Source organism: Procambarus clarkii, chromosome 19, assembly GCF_040958095.1.
Source record: "Procambarus clarkii isolate CNS0578487 chromosome 19, FALCON_Pclarkii_2.0, whole genome shotgun sequence".
Lineage (NCBI taxonomy): Eukaryota > Metazoa > Arthropoda > Malacostraca > Decapoda > Cambaridae > Procambarus > Procambarus clarkii.
Window position 1 is genome coordinate 26136883 of NC_091168.1, and position 12538 is coordinate 26149420.

At 44.4% G+C, this 12538-nt stretch overlaps 1 long non-coding RNA gene across 1 annotated transcript in view; it reads right to left on the bottom strand.

The window, feature by feature from the left end:
* LOC138366242 (uncharacterized) overlaps positions 1-12208 on the bottom strand; it is a 137605-nt gene extending 125397 nt beyond the window's left edge. The window contains exon 1 of the long non-coding RNA XR_011229112.1: positions 8432-12208. This is a non-coding gene — a long non-coding RNA (uncharacterized lncRNA). The remainder of the gene's footprint in view (positions 1-8431) is intronic.
* Positions 12209-12538: the final 330 nt, after the last annotated feature.

Sequence of the window (12538 nt, forward strand, 5' to 3'; positions counted from 1 at the left end):
TAGTGCCAAGGCACTGAGAGACAGCCACAATCATATCTGGTGTGGGTTACCTCAATAAACTTATTTCAGTTTCAATTTATCTGGTGGGGAGGGAGAATGAGAGCAGCAAAACAAGGATGGAAGAGCGAAGCATAGATAGCAACCCAGACGATCATAGGCGAGGGAGGGCCAAACGATTGGGAGGACCGAGAGAGACCCACAATGGATAAAGAAATGGGAGACTGGGGAGAGCGGAAATGCCAACCGGCGACATCCAAAGTCTTTCACTGTAGGAGTGGGGGGGGGGGGAAGGAGGGGAGCTTGGAGGTGTTGGGGTTCAAGGTTTGGGAATGCAGACCTGAAGAAGTCTGTAGGGACTGAGTATGGGTAGAGGACAAACATAATGCATGAACAGAGGTCATGCTAGAAGAGGAGGAAATACGGCCCTGGCATCACCCCTTGTGGAAAGATTTGCAATTGCAGTGCTTAAGGTGGGGGACGACTTGTTCAAATTTATAATGTAGACAAAAACATGTTAAAACAGGCAGTGCATCACCATAGTTGATGCAGTGAAAATAGGAATAACAAACATTCAAAGCTGGAATGATCAGAGGCACCACTTAAGGGGCAGATAGACACCTCACTGCTACATTTTGAAGCTCTATGCCCAAATTTCCAACATCTAATCCTCTCCAAGCCTCTACATATGTATTTCTCAAGAGCTGGCACCAGCAACAATTACCGATGGGAAGGTCTGGCAATCAAAAGTTACCTTTAACCACCTTAAGAGTATGACAATCACGAGGGACCCAAGTAGACAAGTTAACCTGGAGGACAGGATAACCTTGGGAATTGAGGATACAGTATATAGTACTGTACTTAATATTCTCATAGCAGTCCTAAGTTCCTTGTCCCCATCTCTACATGGTTCAGAAGGAAGACTAAGCTGATGCTGGCATTTAATAGCATATTCTTTGAGCTCAAACTGACCTCACCAATGCAAGATAACTAGGCAAGTGTCCACCTGAAAGTGACCCAATGACACAGGTATTGGTTTGGATGGGATTAAACAATGCAAACACAACATCCAGTGTCTTTTAGGTGTCTGTATTGGCAAATCGTCAGAACAAGTAATGTTATGGCAGACACCAAAATATTAAGGCCACATAGCAGGGAAAACCTCATGGAATGTAGCAGCAGTTGCGGGAAATGTGAGCTCGACGGCGAGAACATTGCCTTGGACTTCCTAGGATGGAGGGGGTACAAAAGACACTGTAGTAACCATCAAGGATTGAGTCGCCCCAGGTGATGCGGTAGTCACCATTTGGGACTGGTCGACCCTGCCAAGGAAGAGTCTAGGGAAGGGAGATGATCAGAAGGGGGTTGCCAAAGACTATTCCTGGTTAGGGCCCGCCAGAGCTATGATGTTCAATCTTCCCTCACAATCTACCCTGGGAACTTAGTTGCCCACTCTACAAGTCTGAGGAGCAGAAATACATGCAGAAGATTGGGCCTCGGTAAGCTGCAATGACCTATGGTGAGGTGCTTCACCTCAGTTATATACTTTGCTCCAGTCATACTGTATTCACTTAACCCTGTTAACATTGTCAACGGCAGAGTATAATGAAATGCATCTCTTATTAAGCCATAATAAAACTGCAAAATTAACTTTTGGGGAGTTAATTTTCCATCTTCCTTCTCAAGTGAAGAACAAAGTGAGAAACAAAAATTCATACTAGATTCATTGATCTGTTATTATTATATTATGTTATAATAACTTGTTACTATTTACATTTTATTTAACATAGCTGTTAGTCAAATATGAGACTATGCTCAGTCAGTAATTCTTGTAACACATTAATATATTGTACCTGGAGTCCATACCTACCTTTAACAAAAAACTAAACTAATTTCATTACCAAAGATTTATGTTTCCACATTAAAGATAATAACATTCATATTGATTATATATTTTAAGAGATAATACAGTGTTCAAGTCCTGTGTATACACATTTGCAATGATAAGCATATTGCAATAATCTGTTAAATAATAAATTAAGAAATCTGATAACCAAGAGCAGTTTATTCCTGCATTTACCTTGGACTAAAAAAAATGCCTTTTTAAATATACCGTATTCTTAACACTCGTACTGAAAAAACACACACACACAGGTCCTAGGTTCGATCCCGGCCACCGGCAAGAAACGATGGGCAGAGTTTCTTTCACTCTAAGCCCCTGTTACCTAGCAGTAAATAGGTACCTGGGAGTTAGTCAGCTGTCACAGGCTGCTTTCTGGGGTGTGTGTGTGGGGGTGGGGGAAATAGTAGTAGTAGAAACAGTTGAGAGGCAGGCCGAAAGAGCAGAGCTCAACCCCCGCAAGCACAACTAGGTAAATACAGAGTATGCAGCTCCAGCCTAGAGTCCATACCTAGTTAAACACAAGACAGAGAAGATTCAGAGGTATGCCACCAGACAAGTCATGTATGACAACCAACAGGTATGAGCTACAAGGAAAGGCTACAGGAGCTAAACATCACATCCCTGGAAGTCGGAGAGTAAGAGAAGACATGATCACCACCTACAAAATTCTCAGGGGAACTGACAGAGTGGACAAAGACAAACTGTTTGCACGAGTGGAACATGAACAAGGGGACACAGGTGGAAACGTAGTACCCAAATGAGCGAAAGAGACATTAGAAAGAATTTTTTTCAGTGTCAGAGTAGTTAACAGATGGAATGCATTAGTCAGTGATGGGGTGGAGGCTGACTCCTAACACAGTTTAAAATGTAGATTTGATAGAGCCTAATAGGCTCAAGAATCTGTACGACAGTTGAGAGGTGGTACCAAAGAACCAAAGTTCAACCTCTAAAAGCACAACTAGGTGAGTACATATACATAATATATATATATATATATATATATATATACCTGTATATAAAATATATATATATATATACACCTGTACAGTCCTTGTTTCAAACTGGAGCAGTGTCAGTTGTTTTTGTTATACATGTGTATGTATGTACTGTATAACAAAAATTGCCAATTCTTGGCTTAAGCATATTGAATCCAGGTTACAATGGGTTACAACTTCTTGGGTCACATTGAACCCAGGCCATATCAAACCCAGGGGATACTGTGAACCTAGAGTCACATTGACATACTCTGTACACTTTTTACAATAAGCTTGGCTTGGTGTTCATGGTGTTAACCGTCCATCAAGCAAGAAGGTCACATCTGATGGGTATTCATGTTCTGGAAGTCTTATGCACAAATAAAATGGAATAATGAATCATACAAAAATTCTTTGTGAATGTAATGCACGTTTCCTCCTCATATAAAAGCCTCAGCATTTTGTTACCATCACATTATGCACACTTACCAGAGTTCAAACATTATTGATGCTCTGTTCAACCTACACACCTGCTCCACACAACTGACACCTCCAGTTCTGAAACAAAATACCTGCAAAATTAATATGTAAGAACTTAGAAGTTCATACTAAAATATTTTAGTTCCTTGTGGATATCATGATTTCCAGCATAATTTTTGACATGCAAATTCCTACATAATCATTACATTACTGACCTAAATACATAACAAAAATGCATGGCAGCACTAAATTCCAAAGCCTCATATTAGTGACTGATCCCATCACAAATGTACACATTTACTCAAAGATTTTGCATGGTACTTGATCAAGAATTGCAAATGTTACCTTGGGTAGTTATGAAATGAGTTTCCTCAACAGAAAAAAGATACATCACAATGGTAATTAAAATGTCCATGAGAAGATAAGAAACAACTTACAATGAACAGAAGGTAAGCGTAATATAATAATGCATGACAACACTAATAGGGCTCCAGTACAAATGAATGTACTGGGAACCAATGCAAAAATTTAAGGTACTTTCTTAATATGTACTGTAATTTAAATATGTTAAGTACTTTTATTATTTTGGTTAAGAAAACAACTGGGTTTGATTTGTATTATATAAAATTACCTTCAATATACATGGCTCCAGGGTGCTCCAAGCTGCTGACAAATGTAGAGGAGAATGCGGAGAACAATGAACCATAACCCATAAGTAATGACGCCCTTTTGGCGGTACAGAAGCTCATGGTTCATAATTGGCTCTAAAGCAGCTGAAGATTCAGCCTAGAGTAAATTTGAGGATGAAAAAAATAACTTCCGATAAATAGCACCTAAATGAAAAGCCGCAGAATTTTATTAGGAAACTCTTCATTTGAAGATTACTACTTCGTGGTAAAGTGCGGTTGCATACATTGGACCCTGAGGTGCAATACCAGTAGGTTGAAATTCTGAATGTCTGTATGAAAAGCATTATGAGCTTCTGAAGATTCTCATTCATCTGAAGACACACTAGGATACATTAGTATTATGTTAAGCTATGTTGGGATTTAGGCTAAGTGCTAGAACCGGTTAGGTTCTTCAACTCTTATGTGTTTGCGTATCATGCGCGCGTGTGTGTAATTACCCAAGTGTAGTTACAGGATGAGAGCCACGCTTGTGGTGGATCTTGTGCCTGTAAGACCAAGCAATGACTCTTGGATCCAGCCTTTCTAGCCGCCAGTTGTTTATAGCAATGACTCCTGTCGTATTTCCCATTCATATATAGTTTTAAAATTATGAAGAGGGTTTGTTCTGTTTGTATTCAGTGTGAACATTTCGTCTATTCCCCCCCCCCCCTTTTTGTTTCCACCCCATTGCCGTTGTGAGGGGGGGGGGGACTTGGTGGGCGGCTGTCGGCATGTGATGCTCCATGGGACAGCATGTTCTCTGTCCTTTTGAAGCCTTATGCTCCTGCTGCTGTCTTCACTAATTTTTGCTGGTTGTTTTTCCTCTTCCTCATGTTTCTTTTTTTTCTCCCCCCCCCCCTTTCTTCTCCTCTATGATTTTTCCTTACTGCCATTCTTGAATATTCTTTCCAATGTGTTCCATTTTGATGGCGGGTATTTGGGGATGCACGCACACTCGCCCGTAGAACTCTGGTACAGGTACCTGACGTTGTCGAGCGAAGGAACACTTACAGTATTGTCAAACTTTGCCTTTGTTGCCGAGCCCAATCTCAACAGACTGATGATTCTTAAGGTGACAATTGCAGGGTGTATATCCATGCTGCACACCTGGGGTGCATCTTGTCGGGTGTCCTATCCTCCAATTGTGGCTCCATGGTGGGTATGGAGGTTTATTCGTGGACAAAATTTTATACCCGTTCGTTTTTATGCCGATAACTGACCCTCATTTAACTTCTCAGACTCATAGGGTAGATGACCAGGTCCCCGAGTCAAACTGCGAGGGAAGGCTAGGCTCTGTAGCTCCCACTACATTGGGCCCAGACCAAGCTGCTTCTCTGACTCACTCTGCTCCCCTCCCACCTCTGTGGCAAGGTTGAGCCCCAAGCCAACAGTGGTGACCACCTCATCACTGGAAGTGGCTTCATCTCTTGTTGTAACTGCACTTTTTACCCTCCCCCCCTTACTAGGGGTACTCGGCGCCATCACCTTCACACTCGCACATGCATAATTCTCTCCTGATATAATACATTCCAAGATTTGTTTGGTCCTGCTAAGTGGACTAAGTATTTTGATCTCAGCCATGTTGATCTTACACATCCTGATGCCGATTCATCCATAAACACCTAGTTGATTCAGTGGATACATTTGTCACTTTTAACCCCACCCGTACTGGTACATGTTTTGTTGCAGCCCCTTCTCAGGAAGCAGCTGACCACTTGGCTTCGTTATCCTGCATTGGGGAGACTCGTGTCTGGATCTCAAAAAATGCCCAGTTAAATGCCAGCATTGGCACAGTTATTCTCCCACACCATGTTGCGACTGGTGATAGGGAACTGAAAGACTACCCAGAGGATATTAAATATATCCTCGAGGCCACAGGCATTACCTACCTCCAGATTGATACGTTCACTCGACCATCTCGTAGTTATCGTCGTCAGCCTCTTCGCATTGTGAAGACCACTTTTGATAGTAGGTCCCTTCCATCTTCCATAATTCTTGCTGGTGCCAAATGTTCCGTTCAGGAGTGCATCCCCTCTCCAACAGGTGCTGAAGATTTGGGCATGGTCCCTTCAGGCACACAAGTGAGATCTCTCTATGTCCCTTGTGTGTGGAGATTCAGGTCATTTTAAGACAGAGTGCTCTTCTTCCCAAGCTCACTGCGTCAATTGCAGTGATGTACACCCTGCCTTTGCCCGCGCATGTGTACACTATAGCTTTGAGGAAGTCATCTTCAATTTGAAACATCGCGATCGTTTAACTTTTCCTGAGACAAGACGCCAGGTTCGCTGTCTTCCCTCTTTCTCTGGCATGTCTTATGTTTGTGTGTTGCGTTCCACTTCTCGCCCTCTCCCACTTTCTCAGTTTTTCAACCGCTTCCAGGCATTGGACCCTGACACCACCACCATCACACCACCTGCTCCTTTGTGTTTTGGGCCTGAGGGTCTTCTCGTAGTTCTCTGTCTGGTGTTTCCTTCCTTCCCAGTCTTCCCTCTCTCCTGGGCCCTCTTTCCTTTCTCACCCCAATCCTCTTTCTCGGCCCTGTCTTTTGAGCCTTCACGATGTCTGTGTCCAGACCATTCTCCATCCTCCTTCCGGTAATCTTCGTGTTGACTGCTCCCATTCTCCTTCTCCTGTTGAGACTGTAGAAGCTGTTGCCCAGAATCAGAGAAAATAGACCACACACAACTTACAAATTATGTGGAAAGGAATTACAGAACTCTAATAAAGAACGAGACCTAGCTAGGGGTGGTTTTAGATAGTAAGCTGTCACCAGAGGAACACAAAGAACATTGTGAGAGGAGCGTATATGCCGCTTTCCAACTTCAGACTCGCTTTAAATTATTTGGATGGTGAAATACTAAAGAAACTGTTCATGACTTTTGTGAGACCAAAATTGGAATATGCAGCAGTTGTATGGTGCCCAAATCTCAAGAAGACATTAAATAAACTGGAAAAGGTGCAATGGCATGCTACAAAACTGCTTCTGGAACTTAAAAAAAGAGTTACAAGGAGAGACTGAAGGCATTAAACATGCCAAAACGAGAAGATAGAAGAAAAAAAAAGAGGAGATATGATCACCGCTTACAAAATACTAACAGGAATCGACCAATTGACAAAAAGGAATTCCTGAAATGAGCAAATTAAAAAACAAGAGGACACAGATTCAAGCTAAAGAAGCAAAGGTGCTGAAAAAATATTAGAAAGTTTTCTTTTGCAGAGTGGTAGATGGTTGGAAGATGGTGGAGGCCAAAACCGTCATAGTTTCAAAATGGTATATGACAAAGAGTACTCGGAAGACGGAACACCTCGAACATAGCTCTCATCCTGTAATTACATTTAGGTAATTACACACACACAAACCAAACCTGTCTCCTGATGCCCACATCAAAAGAATAACATCAGTGGCATATGCAAGACTGGCTAACATCAGAACTGCCTTCAGGAATCCTTCAGAATTGCTTGTGTAAGGAATCCTTCAGAACCTTGTATACCACATATGTAAGACCAATCCTGGAGTATGCAGCCCCCAGCATGGAGCCCATACCTTGTCAAGCACAAGACAAAGCTGGAAAAAGTTCAGAGGTATGCCACTAGGCTAGTCTCATAAATAAGAGGCACGAGTTACAAGGAAAGGCTACGTGAACTGCACTTCACGTCGCTGGAAGACAGGAGAGCTCAGGGAGACATGATCACCACATACAAAATTCTCAGGGAAACTGACATGGTAGACCAGGATGGATTATTTAACATGAGAGGTACACACATAAAGGGACACAAGTGGAAGCGAAGTACTCAAATGAGCCACATAGACATCAGAAAGAACTTTTTTAGTGTCGGTAGTTAGTAAATGGAATGCACTAGGAAGTGATGTGGTGGATGGAGGCTGACTCCATACACAGTTTTAAAAGAAAATATGATAGAGCTTGAGAAGCTCAGGAATCTGTACACCAGTAGATTGACTGTTGAGAGGTGGGACGAAAGAGCCGAAGCTCAACCCCTACAAGCACAACTAGGCAAGTACACATATCTCCAGAATGTAGCCTGTAGCAGCTGTCTAACATCCCAGGTAAGTATTTACTGCAGGTGAACAGTCCATCAAGTGAAAGAAAATATGTCCATTTGTTTCTGTTTCGATTGTGCTTGTATGTGTGTGTACGAGTGTGTTGAAGGTGTTGCCTCCAGGAAGCTCCATGAACAGGTAACAGTAAGACCTGCTCCATCAATTGCTTGTCATAACATAGGTAAATACAATAGACATTGCTCTTTCAATGCTCTTTTACATATGTTATGAAAATATTTTGTTGGAGCTGGCTATGATTATCCCTCATAATACAATACAGGTGAAGAGGTATGCCTGGATGGAGCGGTCAAGTTATGAATTCCAAAACGAGCACATTGAACAAACAAACAAAAATTATGGAAGGGATATAGGATCCTCAGAGATGGCCGTCTGCCCCAAATCGAAGTAGTAGAGCACAATATCACCAAACAGTTAAGATGACTTAAAAATATACAATACTTTGGAATTAAAAACTGCTCATAACCTTCCCAAACGGAAGTGTTACAAATTTTAAGTTAAACTTTATGCAAAAATATAAAGAATATATCTATAGGCCTCATAATACATCTAAGTTGTTCTACAATAAATATTTAACACTGTACATCAGTGCTATGTACAGGACAGTTGATCTTACAAATATCAGTGAGACTTGTGTACATTTTGTTCCTAATGTTGAAACACCTGCACACTAAAACCCTTGTAATGGTTCAGACAGCTGTTAGGACGTTAACAACAGCAGATATGATTTCCAATTTTACATCTAAGACAACCTTAAATATTGGAGTCCAAAACTGCATGTTTGTGTGTATTTCTCCCATGGTACATTGCCATCTGTAATGAACACCTCTGTACTTGTTCCTATTTTAAAGAGCTGCTGGGCATCTATGTCCCCTGATAACTATAGATCCATTATCTAAAAACAATATAAAACTAAATCTTTGACTACGTTACGTAAAAATTGACTTTATAGCTAATTGACAACATTAGGCAATTTCTCGGTGGCAAAAACTATTCGGCACAACAATGCACAGCGCAGTTTGGTTCTTAATGCTTCCAAGGAATTTGATGAGGATGAATATACCTAGCTTTTCAGAGAATTGCTAAGCAGAAAAATATGTCCTAGTTGTGAAATAGTGCAATGACCTCTGAAACTTTCTTGCTTAAAAGACCAGCATTGAATGTAATGAACCGTCATTTTCTGGGTGAGCCCCGGAGGCTCCCTGGAGCTATCAGGCTAATATGCGATACATTAGACCAGGGCTTTAGTCAATAGAGTTCTGCCTACCGGGGAACATGAGCCAGAACCTGGCCCCCTCAGAGAGGTGCGCAGGGAGCAATGGCTCTGAAAACCCCGTTATTGGGGGTTTACCTTATCTGCCTTTGGCCGGGGTTAGGCACCCGGAAAAGTAGGCATAACAAAACAGACCTCACAAGGTAACAAAATGCAATTGAAAGCCAAACTGAGAGGTAGAACTCCCTCAATTCCCAAGGAAACAAGCAAACATCACACCACGCCATCACATCGCTCGTCTGCGCAACTCCCCCCCCCACCTCGGGAGGGGGGAGCCCAGACCCACCAACCTCAGTTCGCAGGCTAAGCATCAAAACCAAAACAAAAAGCAAGCAGAGTGAACAAAAGCTCACCCAGAAAATGGTGTTTCATTACATTCAATGCTGGTTTTCGGTGGGGAGTTCCAACAGCTCCATGGAGCTACATAACCAAGGATAAGTAAAAGAGGGACTCGCCCAGGAAGGCCGCAATACACTCCTGAACTCGATGGCGAGACAACTGGCTGCAGCCTGTGGCCCAAAGCAACACATGAATGCCCAGGACCAGGAATGTGAACCACATATCAGGTGGCCAGGACCCTGTATGACCTAAAAAAATCCTCGCGCCCGAATAACAGTTCAAGACATGTTGCTGAAAACGGCAGCCAAAGCAGCAAACTTCCGAACGTCATGGGCACGAGGATAGATCGCAGGCTGGCTAGACTTAATAACCCTGCAGACGACCTGGGAGACACGAGCCCTGGAAAAGGGAACAAGGGGAAAACCGGATCAAACCAAAGCGCATCCCCGGCCACAGAAGCAGAGGCATGCAGGTAACGGCAAAGAACCACAACCGGACACAACAAATGATGCACCCCCAGCCTGACCAACCAAGCATCAATGACCCAAGGACCCCTCTGGAAGGCAGCCATCCCCTTCTTCACCAGAAAAGAAGAAGGTTGCAACTGAGCAAACTAACAACCACGAACAAAGAAGCAGAAACCCCTGTGCCGGAGGAGAGTATGAAGCTCGCCAACCTGAACCCCAGAGGCCAATGCCAACAGAAAGAGAGCCCCGGAAAAGCAAACCTGAACCGAAGGGCCAGCACAAACCGAGGAGGAGATATAGGAGAGCACCCTGACCAAAGACCAGGACGGCTCAGGCAGCGCATGAGCAGACCGGAGGTGAAACAAAGCATGAGAAAGCTTATGGAACGGGGCAGTAGTGACATCCACCCTGAACGCAAGCAAGAGTGGCTCCGCCAGCGCCGCACGATACAAGACGACAGTATTGGGCATTAAGGGACAGTCCTAAAAAGCCAAGAAAGAAAGGACAAAACAACCCGACCAGAAATGGAAGAAAACCTATGAAGAGAGAGAGAAAATGGCAAAAAGAATCCCAGGAAACTTCATACTGTCGCCAAGACGAAGCTCGCAGGTGGGACACCATCAAGCAAGCTACCTGATCATCGTAGAGATGGTGATAAACTTGCATCAAAGAGAAGAGTTGCGAAGAGCGGAGGAGAAAACAGAACCAGCCATGTACCTGACCAGTCCGATCTGCTGGAAGAGGCGGAGCTATGGAAAACGCCCCAGGTTCACTCCCGGGGTCACAACCCAGGTAAGACTCGTGAATATGCGTGGTGCCTGATTCAAGCCAAATGGAATTCAACAAAAGTGGGAAGCCGGATGCCCCACCACAGCAGGGCGCCTGACAGCTGGGTGGACAGCGCTTCGGATTCGTAGTCCTGAGGTTCCGGGTTTGATCCCCGGTGGAGGCGGAGACAAATGGGCAAAAATGTTTCTTTCACCCTGATGCTCCTGTTACCTAGCAGTAAATAGGTACCTGGGAGTTAGACAGCTGCTACGGGCTGCTTCTTGGGGGTGAAGGCCTGGCCGAGGACTGGGCCGCGGGGACACTAAGCCTCGAAATCATCTCAAGTTAACCTGAAGATAACCACAAACCTAACCAATCCCAGAACCCCTGAGGATGGGAACGTGCCAATACGCGCCCCTGAGGTCCAGGGACTCCACCCAGGTACCCGGTTCCAACAGAAGCCTGACCTGAAACAGAGCGGTCATCCGAAAGGAAGGGCAAGGAATCCAGGAGTTCAGACAGGACAAGTCCAGAACAAACTGCAGATCTGCACAGTCTTGTATCGGCACTGGAACAGGCGGGAACCCACCTGAGGGATGTGGACGTGTCGACCACGACAAAGCGCACCCATTCCAAGATGACGCGACAGAGCGCAAGGCAAGAAGCCCGCTCCATTAGCTCCAAAGCCCCCCAAAGGAGGAGCCACCCAACGCCACCAAAGGCTGGAGGACATGACCCGAATGCCCACAAATCGTGGGCCAGGCATGAGCAAACAGAGTGACCCCCCTCCATGTCGTCCCGTCAACCTGCGAAGGGACTGCAGCATTTTTCTCTGGGAAAAAAATAATAGTAAAAAAGCAAGAAGCCGACTTGCGAGCAGAGCGAACACCACCGGAGGAGGCACCGGAACAAAAGCTGCACCAAAGGCCCACCTCGACAAACAGAAGCCGAAGCCCCAGCACGACCACAAAACATGTGCCAAGACCCACAAAGAGCATTCTGCAGGCCAGGAAGACCCCAGAACACCAGAAGTCTGGGGTGTACAGGAGGTAACCAAGAACCCCAAAATGGGCCCAAGAGGAAGAAAACCTCCAAAACGAAACCGAAGAGCCCAAAGGAACCAAGAAACGAACTTGGGGGAAGCCCAAACCACCACATATGCTGGCAGAAATGCACCACAAAAATTAATGGCAAACATAATTCCCAGATTGAACGCCCAGGTAAACAGCCAAAAACGGACCAAAACCGAGGGACAGAAGGCGTGGGAGCAAGCAGAGCAAATGGCCAGGTACACCGGGCCCCAAAACCCAGGGCCCAGACCCAAACACAGGAAACATAAAACATTGCTCACTGCGTCTCACTGAGGGGACCAGATTCTGGCTTGTGGTCCCCGGTAGACAGAACTCCATTGACTAAAGCCTGGTCTAATGTATCGCATATTAATCCGATAGCTCCAGGGAGCTGTGGGGCCTCCCCCACAGAAAATGGGGTCAAACAAAGAGCTGATTTTAGTCCTTTATTATCTGCTGTCTATCTTGATCCACCATTGAAACATTTGAGAGCCAATGGAGCAGGCTGTTGTATGGACAGA